Source organism: Nymphalis io, chromosome Z (genome assembly GCF_905147045.1).
Source record: "Nymphalis io chromosome Z, ilAglIoxx1.1, whole genome shotgun sequence".
NCBI classification, from domain to species: Eukaryota; Metazoa; Arthropoda; class Insecta; order Lepidoptera; family Nymphalidae; genus Nymphalis; species Nymphalis io.
The window spans coordinates 11,168,292-11,183,436 of NC_065918.1; the positions used below are offsets into that span (position 1 = coordinate 11,168,292).

Consider the following 15,145-nt stretch of genomic DNA (forward strand, 5'->3'; position numbering starts at 1 on the left):
TATTTTTATGAATACATAAAAAATAACAACATGATCTCTTGTCTCTAAGCCGGTTTGTCCTTTTTGTATGTTTTATTTTTAAACATTTATACGTACTAATCAAGTTGCGCGAGTTAACAATGATCTTTAACAATTTCAAGTTACAATCTCGCACTTAATTCTTTTATGAAAGAAATTAAACTTCCATTACGGTGTTAAATAACAAGTTGTTGAACAGGAATTAAATTCCTATGGACTATTTTAAGCCGGGACGTCCGGTTGCAATTCAAACATAATCGGATTTGCTGCGTTTTCAGCGAGTTCACAGGTCCGCTTCAAGCGGCTGCATTTATCGATAACTCAATAGAAGTGGTGGTTTTGAAGCGTCCCTCGGAAATAATTTTTACTCTTCTAATAACATTATATTTTACATTTAATATTCAACTTTATTTAAGCAGAAAGTGATGAAATATTTGAATTTGTACGAAAAATATAATAAATTGAATTAAATTGAATATAATAAATTGATTCTCATAAATATACCGTAACCGTAACCGTAACAGCCTGTGAATGTCCCACTGCTGGGCTAAAGGCCTCCTCTCCTCTTTTTGAGGAGAAGGTTTGGAGCTTATTCCACCACGCTGCTCCAATGCGGGTTGGTAGAATTCACATGTGGCAAATTTCAGTGAAATATACCGTAACCGTAACCGTAACAGCCTGTGAATGTCCCACTGCTGGGCTAAAGGCCTCCTCTCCTCTTTTTGAGGAGAAGGTTTGGAGCTTATTTCACCACGCTGCTCCAATGCGGGTTGGTAGAATTCACATGTGGCAAATTTCAGTGTAATTAGACACATGCCGGTTTCCTCACGATGTTTTCCTTCACCGTAAAGCACGAGATGAATTATAATCACAAATTAAGCACATGAAAATTCAGTGGTGCTTGCCCGGGTTTGAACCCACGATCATCGGTTAAGATTCACGCGTTCTTACCACTGGGCCATCTCGGCTCATAAATATATATTCTCAATATCTATGATTAATAAATAAAAGTTAAAAAAGTTTTTTACTTTAATATTTTTTTTTTCAGCCTTTTGCCGACCACTGCTGGACGAAAGCCTCCCCCATAGAACGCCAACCATCCCGATCTTGGGCAGTCCGCATCCATCCCGAACCTGCCACCTTTTTTAAATCGTCGGCCCATCTTGTCACAGGGCGTCCTACACTACGTTTGCCTAAGCGTGGTCTTTAATATGGTCTATTATAATTTGATTGCAGCTTTGGTCTCATTAAATCACGCATCGAAGAAATATTTTTCTGTACTTTCTTAAGCTTATATGAGTATAATGACATACTTTAATTTAAAAATAAGTAAATTCAGCCTTACTTGAACTGAATGTTTGACCGAAAATCAAATTAGGACGAGTTTACTATTTACTAGATTTGCAGCTTTACCTGATGTTTTGGATTATATAAGCTTGTGTCATACACGTGATGAACCTTAACCAGTATCACATATGGAACATTAAAAAATATACTAGCGTGCTTTCAACGTGACACGTTGATATAATTCCAAAACGACTTCACTTGGTGGTTAGGGTTTGTGCGAGCCCGTCTGAATAGATTCCACCCACTCACCAAATATTCTACCGCCAAATAGCAATATTTAGAATTGTTGCGTTACGGTTTAAAGGATGGGTAAGTCATTTTAACTACAGACACAAGGGACATAACATCTTATTTTCTAAGATTGGTGGCGCGTTGACGATGTACGGAATGATTAAAATTTCGTACATCGCACGTATCGTGTCGTTTCGTACATGTTTAAGGGCTGTGGTGGCCACTTATCAACTGGTCGTCCAAATGCCCGTCCACCTACCTAATATAATACAAAAAACTAATATAAATGCCTCGTTGGTCTAGTGGCTTGATGTAAGGCCACAGACCCCGAGGTCCTGGGTTCAAATCCCTGGTCGGGCCAAAAAAATTATTGGGTTTTTCTGTGAGAAAATTCTCAGTACCAGCCCGGAGTCTGGAAGTTGGAAGTGTGTTCACTCCCGTGCCTCGGAAAGCACGTAAAGCCGTTGGACCTGCACCTGAACTTTTACCGGTCGTGTCGGATTGCCGTCCCATCATCATTATGAGAGTTAGGGAATAGAGAGTGCATCTGTGTTTGCGCACACACCTGTGCACTATAATATCTCCTGCGTAGCTGGCTATTCTCTCTTGAGATTGGCCACCGTGGCCGAAATTGGTCTGGAGGACGTTATTAATATTATTACAATAAAAAAAATGCTTTATTTGTCTTAGTGTGCTACAAACAATAACGCTTTGGACAATTCGATTTAATACAGTTAATTATCGCAACGCAATATCTCCTCTAAAGGTTTCATATATTATAGTTTGTTGATAATATACACTTAGCTATTACATATCTTGTAACATTACGTGGATTTATATAAACACTCTAATAAAATATCGTAATTAAGATACAAACAAGTGAACATAACTGATGAATGAGTTAAAATAAGCGCAGTAAACACACAATGAATTCCAAAGATTGTGTCGATAACCTAACTATATATGCATAGCTTTATCGAGAAATTATCTGCAAATTCAAATAAGCTGTCACTGGTGTGGCGCCAGACGCCGATATCCTCACAATAGGGGCAACCCTTGACCTGCCTTTGTTACATTGAATACTGGAAGAGGACATGAACTGCGTTCAGCAGTTTTATTTAGATTATGATGTACCTTTAACTTGTTGACTAATAAGTATGTTATAATAAAATCATGACATTTTATCGAACAACTTATTTTAAGGTTTCAACAAAAACGAAAATATGATGTTAGTATCGATAAAACTATTATTATGTAAACTGGGTCCCGACTCCCGCGATTAGTCCGGTTTAAATTTGGATTATATAGCTTACAAACTTCTTCAATCGACACACAAAAGCAGAAAGAGTTCCTGATGTAGACGTACAAATTAGAGAATAATGCATTCTTGTATAAATATCTATACCAAATAAATTGAATTGAATCAAATAATTGTAGTTAAGCTCAAAATGAAAATAAGAATAAGAAAACTTTATTTTTTCAATTTCTCGGTGTTCGATTCTGAGATCTTAGAAGGATATATTTATTAAAAACGTATGAAAGTATAATTGTTTTAAGTTGTTATTTGTTAATGAAATCCCTGAATTAGAAGCAGTATTATAAAAATACGAATGGTAAAAAAAGTTAATGACACTACTTTTTTATTTTAATGACTGCATAAAAAGTCGTCTCAAATAATCATACGAACAAAACCTCTTAATAATTAATATAGTCAATAATTCTTAAGCCAGAAATGTTGTTACTTCATTCTGTTATATATTCCAATAGAAGGAGTTAAGATAAACAAACCTTAGGTTTAGATACATACGTCATGCGATGTGGTAATCGTTCTGCTATATTATATTCTACAAAAAATAGTTGATTAATATTTATTTATTTATAAAACAATACTATTTCACTATTTGTATTCACTTTAATTTTACTTCCAAAGTTTTGCAAATATCATGGATTATTGAAGATATTGACCAATGATACCGCGTTAATTCAACGTCAAAAATGTTTTGTCTTTGTCGTTAGAATAGGCTGTAGAATAGGATTATTTAATCATTACAAATATGATATTAAATTCAAACAAATCTATATTGACATCATCCGAGATATGTACCATTACTCGGAATCTACAGTAAAGACCGCCGTTGGCGACACACACCCTTTCCCGATCACATTTGGTGTCCACCAAGGCTCGGCCCTGTCCTATTCTGTTCAGTGTAGTGCTTGACGTTGTCACAGCGAAAGTCCATGAGCCGTCTTCCTGGCTCATGATGTATGCTGATGACATTGCACTAGTAGATGAGGACAAATAGGTATTGGAGCAAAAGGTGAACCAGTGGAAGGGTGTGCTAGAGAGGGGCGGTCTGATGCTAAATGTTACGAAGACCGAGTATATGGCCTGTGACAGTACGGACCCCGAACCCTTAAAGATAGGCGGAAAATCCGTTACCAAGACGGAAAAGTTTAAATATGTCGGGTCCGTACTGCACGAGTCTGGTACAATCGACCACGACGTCAGAGCTCGAATAAACGCAGTTTGGGCCAAATGGCGGGAAGTCACCGGGGTAATCTGTGATCGCAGGATACCGGTGAAATTAAAGGGCCTTGTGAACAAGTGTTTCATTCTCTCTCGTGAGACACGTTCAGCAACTTCACGTCGCGGAAATGAAGATGCTGCGGTGGATATGTGGCATTACGCGACTAGATCGCATTCGTAACGAGCATGTCCGTGGTAGCCTTGGCGTTTGCGATGTAACGGATAAGTTGCAGGAAAGCCGTCTGCGTTGGTTTGGCCACATTAGCCGCAGACCACCAGACTATGTCGGGAACCGATGCCTGGACCTTGTTATCGAAGGCCCTAGATCCCGCGGCAGGCCCAAGAAGCGCTAGCTCGATGTTGTGAGGGACGATATGAGAGAGCACGATGTCACTAAGGAGGACGCTATAGATCGGTCAAAGTGGGGGCATAGAAGCAGGAAAGCGGACCCTGGCGTTACTAGGCCGGGAAAACGCTAGGCAGAAGAAGAAGAAATATGATATTAAATTACAACAGTATTAATTTAATAAAAAGTTTCATCAAAAATATTACACCTCGTTTCATTGGCTCTACTGATGACGGGGCTGGTTCCTTTTTCGCCCAAACAGGAATTGCGATTCAAAGAGATTTGTACAGTAACTATTTTAATTTTTATTTGTATTTATTTAAGGATTCATATTACATATTATTGGTAAACATTAAATAAAACTTTGTAATATAGCTGCTTACTCAGGCTATCTCTTTTACTTTTATTGATATGAATGTAAATAAAGGTTAACCCTTGGTCCGTTTAATGCTCCTGCGCCGGAAACAGTACATTAAACGCGTTAAAGTCAAGCGTGATCGATCACCGCCGGTTCATCGACGTCCAATTACCGTTATCGAGTCGCAAACTCAAAATTGATAAGTCATAATGAATGTATTAGTTTTATCGCGACTGTTTGTTTTTTAAGTAAGGCAAACCTATTAAAAGAGATATAAAAAAATCATTGTAAAATTATCAATAATTAGTCTAGCCCTACATCAAAACTTATCTACCAATATTCAGAACAGGAGATAAGGTTTTAAAATATTCAGAACAGGAGATAAGGTTTTAAAAATAATTGAAAGCTGTTTAAAGTTGAAGCTTATATTTTTGTACTCTTTGGTAAGGCTTTGAGGAAGCTTGTTTAGCAATTATATTTACTGTCAGCAAGTAATACTTTGTATTGCTGAATTGGAATTCAGCAAAACTGGAGTTTGAAAGGTGAGTGAGCCAGTGTAATTATAGACACAAAGGACGAAAAAACTTAGTTCCCATAATTGGTAATGTATAGACTTCTGAAGGATCGCTTAATTAATATTTCTTACATTACTGATAGATGGGCGGACCTCTTAAAATTAGGTGGTCTATTTGCAAGTCTGATTTCCTATTTTAAGTTTAAAAAAAACGTTACTTATGAGCTAAGCATACGTTTAATCGCAATATCAAGTAGTAGATAGTAAATGTTGTTGCGGCTTATGATAAAACGCTCTTATTCGAAAGATACCTTTTAATACATTTTATCAGAAACACAAAGGCAATAAATATTAAGGCATTATATTTATTTTGTGCCCAATACCAATTTTTCGACACGGCTTACTATATTGTACATTGTTAATGATAATGGAAAGCTTCATGCACGTATCAACAACAACTGTGCAAAGTTTCCCGCCAATCGATATAGGTAACGCAAATATTATATTATAACTATACTCCGAATACGAATAAAAATGGCGTTCATTTTGTATATAAAATGTATTGAACTTTTTTTATATTTTTATAGTGGTGAATAAAAATCTACAATTACAATTATACTGCAATAACTCGATTAGATAAAAAATACAAAATAAACGAAAAATAATAAATAAATATGATACAATAATTTTGATTCGTTTGAGTATTGATAGCCCAATGTTATGCAATCCGCTAAATTTTGATAGAATATTTTACATTAATCATGGCTGCGGAAGGATTCATTAAAAACATTCCACATCAATTCGAATGATACCTAAATGAAAAAACTAATGCAGCGTGGCCAACAACTATTATTTGAGAACGATGCTATGTAGTTTAGTTGAAATAATTTATTAAATAACATTACCATCTGAATAAACATAGTATTTCGATATACTACTATTGTTGAAACGTTCATTCACCTTTGATTCAAGGAGACATCTCAGGAACACGCAAGACGCTTTCTAAAGACGTCGTTCGTAAGCATCCGGAAAATCAAATGCGATATAAGATATATACATATATGACCTACCTACTTTCATATACTTGAAATAAACGTGAAATTTTCTCAAATTGATAATGTGTGTTACATTTTTTATTATTATAAAGTAAATCAATTAAAAAAACAGGTAGACATTATTTGCTTCAGTACATATATCCATTAATTATTTTAATATTCTTTGCGGATGATGACACTACTCATTTGACATATTATTATTTTCTAGGTATAATTTATATATAACATTATTTGGTAAACTGACTAAATTAACAGATGTAGAACGAAATATGATCTTTTTGATAATAATTATAAGAACTAATATTGTTTACTGCAAATCGGGTACTGTATAGGGGAAGGCGACCCTCCTTCGTGACTCATCCGTACCAGCTGGCGTGCTTAGGGCGTCTGCATACCTAGACACTGCCAAATGATATATTATAAAGGGGATTACACACGCGATACATTTTCGCAACACTGACTCCTTAACGCGGAACAAGCTATAAATATTTCAGCTGAAATTTTAATTAATAGCATAATCACATAATAGGGCCTTGATTCGTATATTTGTGATGTTATCTATTATTTTTAAAATAATTTGATTCAGTTAAAAATAAAACATAATATAAATATTGTAAAAGGCATAATAACTATTACTAGTCAGTCGTGAAATGCGTTTAATGTTATTAAATATAGCTGTCATGAATATGAGCCACAAAACTGGAAAGGGGCGAGCCCTAACCGAAATGAGCACGACAAGAGAGCCCTTTTATGAATCTTTGTCGCGTGAAATGCCTGCTTTACATCCAAGCCCGACTTCAGTCATCTTTTATAAACGCAGAAACATATTTTAAGTCTTTAAAATACTTTAAGTCATGACATATATATGTTCGTATCAAATGTAGTATTTTCTTTATTGTGCAATATTCGAAAAACACTGCGGAAAAAGCCCTTATTACTTATTGTTATGTACGTACACAAAACATCCAAAAGAACATTTAAATGAAGGAAATACCCACGTTCAGTCAGGGGTTGGCTTTGTGATGTACAAAGTTTCGTGTTTTCATTTGGATAAATCTGCATAAGCGGTAGGGCGGGCGTGTAGTCGCATGGGTTACAATGAAAAAACTTTGTTGGGATTTGATAATGGGATAATACGTATCGATTGTATACTCAGTAATAATTTTAACATAAAGAAATAGAGCTCGCACGCAACAAAACATAGTGAGTATAGAATTGAAGCCACTCACTTCTGTACGGTATAAATAACATTTTATCTTCAAAATCTTAAGCATTTGATATTTAATTGTCATTTCAGTTGTATCTAACACATTCAAAACAAAATTCATATGTTTGTCAGATGTAGTTGTACGACTCTATATACCATTAGCAGCACTCACGGTATATATATTGAGTAATCCTTTCTTTGTTTGCGATTTAGGGTAACACCCCTAAATTTTACATCGACTTGAAGTTACAGTATTAGCTGAATGACTATCCAACAGTTATAGATAGATATATTTGTAGTATTTCCTTCTACATTTAGTTTAGTCAGTAACAAATGTATTTTATTACAAAAAAATATTTATAACAAATAAATATGTTGGTATTGTTGATATTTTAATAATATTTATTGCATAATATATATAGTCGATAAAATATACCTGTTTGCCACGTTTGGTTCTGAAGGCTTATATATGTTTGCTTAGGAAAGCTTTGAGGGAATTCGATTAGGTAAAGGATGGTCAAAATTTAGGCGAAAACCAATAAAGTATTTTTTCAAGCTGCTGATGATCAGTCATGGAGTGTATTATATAAAAGAGATATTTTATATTCGAAATAATCTTCTGAATTTAACGTTAAAGTTATTATTTCATTCTCCATTGTAACCTCCGGGGCAGCATCGAAGCGCTTAATGGTTTCATTTACGACTTTTATTTTATCCGATCAAATATTAATTTAAATCCATATATAAAGGATGGTGTTAAATCTGATTGAGATTAATATATTTCGTAAAACGCAAGAATCGCATAACATGACAGTATATAATTATATGTATTTTATAATGGAGGTTTCTATTCTATGCGCTTTGTTGTAAAACGCCGCTAGATGTCACTGTAGTACAGCTACTTCTATATCGTTAAAGCAATGGCCATGACAATTGGTATAAATTATAATAGTTATAAAAATATTTTAGCGCATGTCGTATCGGATAATAGTTTACAAATAAATTTAAATTTTTATTGCGACGCGTGCCGGACATAAGCTAACGTTCTAAATTATCTGTTACTCTGTTATGTTTCCATTGAGCATTAAATTGATTTTTAAAAACATGTTAAAATGTTGGTATGTAGTTAATATGAAACCAATATCGTTTTCATTAGGTTTTATTGAATTGTATATAATGTAGTTGGTGAAAAGACATTTATTTGTTTCATGAATATAATATGTCCGACTAACATGAATATCGCGTGTCGATTATAATTTTAAAAGTATTGTAATAGTAGTTTTATATATGTATTGAGATGGATTGAACGCGGCGGTCTCGAGCGCCTGACATTAATGACACCACTCCATTAATTTCCTAAGGCGTAACAACAGCTACTGTAAACATTGTCAAAGATGTTTATTAAGCTACTAGCAGTCTTTGTAGTTCATAACGGGGAATATTTTGAAAATTTAAAGTTTTTAAAACTTGCAACACTAAAGTTTTTGGATTTTCACTTTGCAGATATTGTAAGTGAATGCCATTTTTCAAAAATTTACTACCTAAAACTTATTTTTGACATTATTTCCTGTTCGATTTATTTTGAGGATGAAATTAGTCAAATAGTTTAAGTAAATAGTAAGAGTAAATTTGTTCGAAGTCATATTTATACCTATATTTTTAATAATAAAATAAAAATAATTTTGTATCTAAAGACGGTGATATATATTCTTAATGTCAATCAGTAAGAGCAATTGCACGTATGTTAAAGCGCAGCTCATTTGATAGAATGCGCGTGCACACGAGAAAGCGTAGGCATGCGCGTCTATGTGCATTGATTTGTCCATAATAGCTAGTGCGCGTAAATAAACGCTTACACTAGCGCAGACGCGTTCTTTCGCGCAACTTTGTTTTGTTATGCAAAAGGACCGCTCAGTTTATTTGTTTTATATATCAAATGTATATAAGTAAGGTTTATTATTTATTAATGGATTAGCAGTTTTACTCTATTTACAATAAAATAGTTAAGTTAATCAGTGAATAAAGTCTCCTTCATTTATAATGCCTGTTCTGCATTATCGAAGGTTAAAAAACCCCGTAATTTCAAAAGTTATATTTAACCCCATCAGTCTATATTAATTAAAAATATTTTGTTAAAATATAGTTTTCAAAATTTGATAAAAACAAAATATAACTTAAAATTACATATTTTTTGATTATTAATATAGTAATTGAATAAAACATAATGATATATAAACACATATTGGCCTTAATATTCCATGGTAGAACAAACACTAATACATAGACTAATTTCCGAGTACACAAAATGGAAGTCTGAAGATATCAATACGTAAAAAATTGTCAACATTTATATTATTTTTTTTTATTACAAAATCTTCCAAATAGGAAATCGATAACGTTATTAATGAGAATAGCAAGCACAGTCTGAGATGACCGAACGGAAATAAGTCTCACAGAAACGTTCGTTAAATATTAAAATTAAAGATAATCGACCATTGACTAATAATGTAATGTTGTATTTTGTATCTTTAGCCTCAGCATCGCTCGCGATCCAACCTTTGTTCTTATAAATCGCATCTGCACATAATTCGTGACTATTTTCTGACCGGCCAACTTAGATTGCGCTTATGTTATATTATTTATAATATACAAATTATAACAAAACAATTTTAATTATCAGTTGTTCTGTAAATAAGTGACTGATACGATTAATCGTTCCGTTTTTGTTTTAATGTTATATTTAATATTTTTTAAATAAATTAATTCCATTGGTATATACAATAAAGTATCCAACAAATCTAACGTTTTCGTCATAAAGTATTCTTAGCTTAAACTTATAACTCTTTTATAAAAAATAACTACAAGTGGAAGTATGTGTAGCGTTGCGTCTATAGTGTGTAGTCAATATTTCACAACGTCGGCGGCGCGGGCGCTGTAAAGCGCTATGAATAATTTTAATGCCTTCGATTTATTGCTAGGACGTATACGACGTAATCTTACACCATTTGAACGGAGAATAAAGCAGAAATGCCATGAGTTAGTGGTACAAAGTTTATGTTCAATATTATTATGATGAGAACGAAGATTTAATCAATTTGATCATCATGTTGCTTTTGTGGACGATTCTTTAAAGTTGTTCTTCTAAGTACTGACTAAAGTTTAGATTCATTGACTTTTCGATTCTTCAGCTTTATTCGCTTTCGAAACGGATCTAAATCAACTACATTGATCATCGAAGATTGGTAAGCGTTAACTTATTAAGCTTTTAATTCCTTGAAACTAAACGCTCGTAATGTGAAAATACGTTTTGTTATTTAAGTAACATGACTACTCTACAGTGTAAGTGTGTTGCAATAATTTCATTGGTTCATTTTCATCCAGCTAAGTGAACGTTCCTTCGATTTCAATTTGATTTCGTGTGTTCACGTGATTCGGCAACATCATTGCTATACATGCATTCATTTGACCTGTAAGAATTAATTATTTACACAAAAAAAAATCTCCGTGCTAGTACTGGTAAACTGGCACTTTTTGCACGAGATATACATCTGAAAGAACACTAATTTTTATATTGATAAGAATCGAAAAAAATAACATTTTTCGGTACCAATGTCTTTATATTTGGCAGTGTGTTAGAGCAGTGGTCACTGAAACTAAAAATTGCGGTAACGACTACGGGTTCGATACCCGATTACGGCAAACACTTGAACGGTTGTTTGTTGCAGTTTCGGTGTTTGTGTATCCAGGCAAGAATTTAAATAGAAAAAACCCACACAAATATTGTGTAGGTTACTTACTAAATCCAAAAGTGTTAATTAGTTATATGATAAGCATAGTATTATTTAATCTAAATAATGCCGTGGTGATGGTAACTTTAAATTAGAGCTATTAATACTTTACGGAAACCGAGGAATTAAAGTGTTTCTAGGGTAGAGAATAAAATATCTCCAGCTGTAGAATCAACTGTCTTACGAAGATAATCAGACAGATCATATTTATAAATAATTTCCTTATTCAAAAGTTTATTTAACAATAATTTTTATGTCTGTTTATAAAAAAAAATACTAAAATTTACCTCAAAACTAAAAAGACATGAATTCGCAGCACAACAGTTTTGTTTTTTTTTTCTTAAATTTGCTTTGGACTCAAAATGTTTTATTTCATCATGATCAGTGATCCGTTGTTTCGTGTGCGAGGTTGACCAAATTATAGTAACTATACTTGGTTTATGACATGATAAATGTCGGTAATGTTCGTTTTATACTGGCAGGAACTTCCTATAGGTGCGCGATAAAACGGTTATCAGAAATTAATAACGTTTATATACACAACTTGATAATATTAAAATAAATTTAGTTTAAATAAATGTTTACTTCTATAATTGTAAGAAATTATATTTTCTAAGTGAAAGTCAATTTAATAATAAAGACAATTCCTATATAAATAAATGTTCTCACAACTATAGTTTATATAAATAATATTTTAGCAATGTTTTATTTCTATGTTTCTTTGTCTTTTAAAGATTCTACTAGAACACTTATCGGATTAATATGTTGTCAAAAAGAAAAGTGTCGGTCTAGACGCTTTTATGGCAAACTCTCGCCAAACTATAACAGATATATACCTACCACACTAAAAAAACTCCTGTATTCATGTGTCGTATGCTACATAGATTTCAATATATGGAAAATATATAAAAAGTATCACTTCTTGAATGGGGTCTAAGAATAAATAAAATTACATGGAATATATATTATTATAAAATAAAATATATTAAATTTGTATTATCACTAGCCGCTCCCTGGGTTCCACTCGCGTAAACGTTACTATGCCCGTTGGTCGTAGCGTGATGTTATATAGACTAAACCTCTCTCGACAAAAGCTATTTAATACAAAAATATTGTTTTAATCTGACTGGTTAATCCTGAGATCATCTATACATGCGACCATGCTAGAATTTACTGTTTTTTTTTTTTATAGAATAGGAAGGTGGATGAGCATATGGGCCACCTGATGGTAAATGGTCACCAAACGCCCTTAGACATTGGCATTGTAAGAAATGTCAACCATCGCTTATAGCCAATGCGCCACCAACCTTGGGAACTAAGATTTTATGTCCCTTGTGCCTGTAATTACATTGTTGTCTATGTATATATATTGACTTTGTTACAGTAAATCGCAGCTACACCAAAACTATACTGCAGATAGTTTTTGGTAGATTTTCTTTTATATTTTGAATAAAAACTTAACATTTTCTTATATTATGTTCTTCGATATATATTCAAAATTTTTATTTAATTACAACAAATATTTTAGACGTTAAGGCTGTTTCTAAAATTTTTATAGAAGAGTCCATTGCTAGATAACTAGATTTTAAGAAAGATAAATAGATTTTAAGAAAGCGCATACAAAATATGGGCGTGGACCAAACAATTGACCGAACGATTTTTTCATTATATCATGGAATTTATAAATCAATTTTCAAAATGTAGGGTTTTTAATAATACGGAATACAAAAAAACAACTCAATTATTTTTATTGATATTCCTTAAAAATAAACAACTCTTTTATATAGCTCCTATAATATAATTTACTCGGTTTCAAGTAAAAGTTGTTAATAGCAAAAATATTACTATCATATCCGAAAAAGAAATCTATGATAATTCGTAAACATTTCTTTGAACTTGTAAGCGAGTTTCTATTTTGTATTAAGAGGATAAAATTTATTTACATATATTTATAAACGGGCAAAAAATATAATCTTAATTACTCGTTTTTCAGCAATAAGCTACTTATATTTCATTAAAAATGTAGTTTCATAATTAAAACCCAATCAAATTCAACTGATCGTCTATACGACTTTAGTGAAAACAAAATGAATTAAACTTTTGTCGCCGACGAAAACAAATAATTACAATTAGCTAATAAACAGGTACGCTTAATAACTTTATGCATTAAATACAACTCTAAATACATACACAAACACAACTGCAAAATGACGGATATACGAGAAAATATATACCGAAGTAAATTATACTACGATAGTAAATCAAGGATTTCCGTTGCTTTTTATGTAAATAATTACAAAATTTATATTTTTAGTATATTATATACCTTAAATGTACCTATTTAAAAAAAAATACATTCACTACCTAACGCTGAGCGTAAGCCATAATCGATGACTTAATGGAAATGATTTTCTAGGGAGGAGTTAAATCGCTAAGCGTCAAAGTTCTAACCTAACAGCTAACACACTAAGCCCCTTAGCGTTAATCTATAACCTATTTCAAAAACGAATTTTAAATGTAACACTAAAACAAATCTAAGCTACACAATGAAAATGAAATCGTTCGATATTTTGGTCATCTAAGTAAATTTTAACTACAGTCCAATAAAGAACAAAACATACATAATTAGAGTGCGCTAATATATATATAAAAGAACAAATTATTTATTCCTCATTACGCTACATGAGTACCTATATTATAGAAGTGCTAATTCACTACATTCGTTCGCTAAGCATCAAAGTTATATTAATATATAACAGTTATGAATGCATTTACTTATTAAAAAACGAGAAAAATCCTCTATTTCCCTATTATATATTTCCGCTTACTGATAATGAGCTTTGAGTGATAAATAATAATTTTAACTTGTATATCAGCAAATTTAAGTTAGGAATATAATAATATTCTAAATTTGTTTTTAAGTAGCATTGTCAATTAATTAGAACAAAAATATATCATATACGTTAATATTAAAAAATATATATTATTATTTTATTTATTTCTTTTGAGTCTACTGACTAAAAAAAGTGTTCTAAATGTAATATTAATAGTCTTTTTTTAAATATTTGTGTCCCCTTGGTGTCTAAAATTATACTCAGCAATAAAAAAAAACTTTCTACGTTTATTATCGAGATATTAACAGAGTGCAGACAAACAAAATCAATTCTAATAAAGTAACGTTCAATTATTTTAAATATATTTATCTTAAAATATTATTCATGCATTGTTAAAATAGTTAATAGTATTTAAAAATGTATTCTTAATTAAGGACGAATAGTGTACACATTCATATTAAGCGTATCAAAAACAATTAAACACTTACAAACTACGCCGGTAACTATCTCTTAGATAAAGATGTTTGAAAGTCTTATAACCTCGTAACACAATCTATAAACAGTCAACACGAAAGTAAACAAATACCGAACCGGATAGTTATTTTGTTCACAAAACGAATCGATGATTAAAAAATTCGCCGATACACATTTCGTAAGACATGACGCACTGAAACGCGGCTGGATTGTCGCCTATGCTTCAACTGCGGTCCGTCGATCGTCGGTGCGGGAGTCACTGTACTCGAAGTAGCTAAACTCGTGTAGGCGGAAGTGTGTGTAGTAATGTCCTGTGATTTCATTGTATGAAACAGCCACCTAACGACATCTATCGCTTTTATTGATAACTTTGATACTTCTTATAATAAGCGACATCTTGCTTTAACTGCCAAAACTAAATAATTGCAGTCATATTACTTCAGTTT

The 15,145-nt window shown here is 32.4% G+C and overlaps 1 protein-coding gene across 1 annotated transcript in view; it reads right to left on the reverse strand.

Moving 5' to 3' along the window:
- Positions 1-14,915, reverse strand: part of LOC126780773 (amyloid beta A4 precursor protein-binding family B member 1-interacting protein) — a 273,890-nt gene extending 258,975 nt beyond the window's left edge. Inside the window, exon 1 of the mRNA XM_050505465.1 lies at positions 14,714-14,915. The gene's annotated coding sequence lies outside the window, so the exon portion shown is untranslated. The remainder of the gene's footprint in view (positions 1-14,713) is intronic.
- Between the last annotated feature and the right edge of the window lie 230 nt (positions 14,916-15,145).